The following is a 5,000-nucleotide window of genomic DNA, read 5'->3' on the forward strand; positions in this document are numbered from 1 at the left end:
TGCATATATATATATATATATATATATATATATATATATATATATATTCATATGTATGCACAAGTCTACTTATATATATATATATATATATATATATATATATATATATATATTTATATATATATATATATATATATATATATATATACACATATAAATACACACAAACACACACATACACACACACACACACACACACATATATATATATATATATATATATATATATATATATATATATATATATATGTGTGTGTGTGTGTGTATGTGTGTGTGTGTGTGTATGTGTGTATTTATTTTTTTTAGGTCATCATCAGCTCTCCCCCTCCCTCGGGTCATGTACATTAGTACATATGAAATTATTTTTATTAAATATTAAATGTTTAAATCATGATCATTTCCTTTTATTAATTCTCCTCTTCCTATAAATTTTCAGTGACTTTCAGCGCATCACACTATCTACAACAAGTAGACTTGACTGCCAATAAGATAAGAAATATTGCAAGGCATACTTTTACTTTCAATGGAACTGTCACTTCTTTATACATAAGTTTCAATTCCATAAGCACTTTGGGACCAAATGCAATTAAGGGTGAGTCTGAATACATCCATTAATTGATATATATTTTTATAAGAGTGATGCAAAAGATAAATTTACTTGTTACAATTTTTTGTAATATATTCAGTATCAATACATCTATTAAGAGATATATATTCTTTTTTATAAGTGATACAGAAGATAAATTTACCATTTTACTATATTTTTTTAATATATTCAGTATCAATACATCCACTAACTGATATGCATTCATTTTATAAGAGTGATACAGAATATAAATTTACTATTTTTTTTTTACTGAAATTTTGTAATATATTCGTAATTTTTGGGTTTTGTTTTACCAGGTGTAACTAGTTCGGTGAACTTCGAGTACAACGCTTTGAAAACTTTTGATGAAGAAGTTTGGCGAACCGTTCTTGAGGATGGAACAACTGTTTCCATCAAAGGTATGTTTCAAAGGGTTCATTTTCTCTAGATGTCAAATGCTAAGTAGTTTATGCATTAGATAATAGTGTTTTATTTACTAATACCAACTTCAGTTTACATGCATTTTAATGACTGAATGGGAAGTTATCATAACAAAAAACTTTTAAACCTATATAGAGTAATATTATTATTGGTATATGAATGTGGAAATTATAATTTTAAAACAATTGGAAGTACTAAAATTTAATATATTATGAACCCATTAGTGGTCTGGAAGAGGAACTTTGTTTAGCTTGTTAATAGTCATTAATGATAGGAAAACTTATAAGTCATAGTTAGGCCTTAGTTTAATGTGAAGTATTAGTAACTGCTTTAATATATTTCTTATTCAAATTTAGACCAGTTTAAACGATAAGCGCCATTTTATCATTATTGTTATCATAATAATTCTATAATTGTTAATATTGGTGTTACTTATAATATATTAGACATATAAACCCTACGTGGTGGCCTATTGGAAGCGTTCCTGTTTTGCGCTCGCCGGACTAGGGATCGAGTTCCGCTCAAACTCGATAGTTTCATCAGTGTCTGCAACCTCACCATCCTTCTGAGATAAGGATGGTGGGTTTGGGGGAGCCTCTAGGTCTACCTGCTGAGTAATTAGCAGCCATTGCCTGGCTCTCCTTGGTCCTAGTTTGGATGGAAGAGGTCTTGGTTGTTGATCCAATTTATATATGGTCAGTCTCTAGACCATTGTCCTGCTTGTTAGGACAATATCACTGTCTCTTTCCTCTGCCATTCATGAGCGTCCTTTAAACCTTTAAAAAATCCCACCTCTTGTTAAAAATTTTCACTAAATCCATACTTTCATTGGATTCTAAAATCATTCCAGATAATCCTCTTCAGTGTGGCTGTGACATTCGTTGGCTCATAATAAACGATACATACTTGAGCCAGATTATGTATGGTGCGACATGCGCTGATGGAACATTCATACATGATCTTGATCCAGCTGATTTTGATGACTGTATTGCAACAACTGTGGCCCCACAGAGTGCAGATGAAGATGCTCTTTAGTGCTGAAGATAAGAATAACATGATTCTGTTTCATGGTGATTTTCTTAGTGATTTCGGAAATGAAATAAATTTCTCTAAATTAGAAAGAAAATCAGTCATTTACCTTCAAAATTTCTGATAATATTTCAAGTAATATGATATTCATTATTATCACTTTTTTGGGGGGGGGGGGTCTTAGTAACTTATTATTATTTGTTCAGATGAGAATTTCTAAAACAAAATAATAGATATGAGTTTAGGAAAATTCACCGTTAAGGAAAATTCACCGCTAGCAAATCACCGCCTAACAATTCATCGCAAAACAATTCACCCATTTCCTTTTTTAGAGTATTTTATCGCCTAACAATCGTTTCAAAATTATCCTAAATGGTATAAATAGATCGTTTGAAAAAAAAAATTAACAGTTTCTCAAGCCTTTGAAGCAACACTTTCATTGCGGTTCAGTGTTGTCTCGCTCTTTTAGGCATATATATCTAACACATTTCTTTAAAATGGCCCATCGGTTCATTTATAGTGAGAAAGGAAAGAAGAAATTGTGCATTAATAACTATATGTACGTCAAAGAAAGACAAATTGAAGATAAAATACATTGGAAAGGTGAGCAGTACCAGAAGACGAAGTGTCGTGCACGAGTAACCAGTGGGTGACAAAATTGTTGAGACTTTGAATGAGCATAATCATCTTGCAGATGCCGCCAATGTCGAGGCGGCAAAGATTTGTGAAGAAGTTCGTATCAAAGCGAAGAATTCAACAGACTCACCTCATTAAATATCATCAATTGCTTTTGATGGATGCAGTCAAGCAGCAGCAGGAAAGCTTCCAAGTACAGATACGTTGAAAAGAACAATGCGAAATATAAGATATAAAAGTATTTCTGGACCAGCTCTTCCATCTCATCGTAAACATATCACTTTTCCTGAGGGTTTTACTACGTTGCCAAATGGGGAGGAGTTCTTATATTTTGATTCTGGTAATATTGAAAAGCGCATAATGATCTTCAGCACGCAGCGAAATCTACAATTGTTAGCTGATATGAAAGCCAACATTGGTATGCGGATGGAACCTTCAAAACCGCCCCGTTATTATTCTTTCAGTTATACACTCTACATGGTTTAAAGGAAAATATTTCATTGCCGTTAGTATATGCCTTATTGCCAGATAAATCTCAAGAAACGTATGAAATGTCTTTGGGAAAGATAAAGAACTCACTCACGTCTCTACCCCCATTGTTAATAACAACAGATTTTGAGAAAGCTATGATATAAGCATGTAAAAACACATTTCTCCAAATTAAGCAAAATGGCTGTTTTTTCCTTTTTTTGCCAGTGTATCATGCGTACTATTCAATGTCATGGGTTAAAAGAGAGGTATGAAAATGACGCAGATTTTGCTTTAAGTCTGCGAATGCTCCCTGCAATAGCATTCGTACCAACAGAGAGAGTCATATCTACACTCGAAGAGTTATGTGACAGCGTTATTTTCCCCCCTGAGGTCCAAGAAGTCTTGGATTATTTCGAAGATACCTGGATAGGACGTCCAGACAGAAGACAGCGTCGTCGACCACCCCAATTTCTGCACGAAATGTGGAACGTTTATGAAGCTGTATTACATAATTTGCCGAAGACAAACAATTCTGTAGAAGGGTGGTACAGAGCTTTTGAAGAACAGATGACAGCCTGCCATCCAAACATCTGGAAATTTATTGACTGCGTTTAGAAAGAATAGGCATTAAATCAAGTTAGATTTGAGCAATACGTAGCTGGTCAGGAACTTCCCAAGAAAAAGAAAAAATATCGAGATTAGGCCCAACGACTTCGAAGACTTGTTATTGATTACTTGTGTGGAATAGCTCATAATATTTCATACTAGATTTTTATGTTCGAATTTATATTTTATAAAAATGTTATTATATTTATTTTCCTTTTAAGCAGTTATTTTAATTATGAATGTATAAACAAATAAATAGAATGTCGCAGCAACAAATGAAGATTTTTAAATATCCTTTATAATGTGTAAAAAAAAAAAATACAGATTTGTTATTTGGTAAATTCTTTAACGGGGAAGGAGAAAGCTTTACGTTTATCTAAATAAATTTAGGTGGTCGGGTGTACATTTTAATAGTTAGAGACGTAGAAATGCTTGGGAAAGGAACTAATGCATATATTAAGCCACTCTAGTCTTAATGGCTTACATTTATGCATCATATGCAAACTTAGCGTGTCTGGCGGAATTATGAATTTTTATATATATATATTTTATATATATATATATATATATATATATATATATATATATATATATATATATATATATATATATGTATGCATATGTATATATATATGCATGTATGTATATATATATATATATATATATATATATATATATATATATATATATATATATATGTGTGTGTGTGTATGCACATGTATATATATGTATATATATATATATATATATATATATATATATATATATATATATATATATATATATATATATATATATATATATATGTGTGTGTGTGTGTGTGTGTATGCACATGTATATATATATATATATATATATATATATATATATATATATGTATGTATATGAATATTTATGTATATTTGAATTATATATCATCATCATCATCAGCAATTACTAATCCACTACAGAACAAAAGGCCCCAGACATGTCCTTTCACTTGTGTCTGTTTATGGTCTTTCTATGCCAGTCTACACCTGCAATGTTCTTAGTTCGTCAGTTCATCGACTGTTGTTCCATCCCCTGTTTCTTTTGTAATCTCTAGATGTATATATTTGAATATATATATTTACACATACTAGTGTGTAATCTAATGTAGTGATGGAATAGTGAACCTAATGGAGATTAGTTGTTTTATGACCTTGTAAAAGTCTATGTTGAATTCAGCCTCTTAATAGACATGACGTTGACA

General features: G+C 31.1%; 1 pseudogene; it reads left to right on the forward strand.

Annotated features, from left to right (window-relative positions):
* LOC137649673 (oplophorus-luciferin 2-monooxygenase non-catalytic subunit-like) overlaps window positions 1-2,204 on the forward strand; it is a 3,512-nt pseudogene extending 1,308 nt beyond the window's left edge.
* Window positions 2,205-5,000: the final 2,796 nt, after the last annotated feature.

The sequence above is a fragment of the Palaemon carinicauda genome, chromosome 11 (assembly GCF_036898095.1).
Source record: "Palaemon carinicauda isolate YSFRI2023 chromosome 11, ASM3689809v2, whole genome shotgun sequence".
Taxonomy (NCBI): Eukaryota; Metazoa; Arthropoda; class Malacostraca; order Decapoda; family Palaemonidae; genus Palaemon; species Palaemon carinicauda.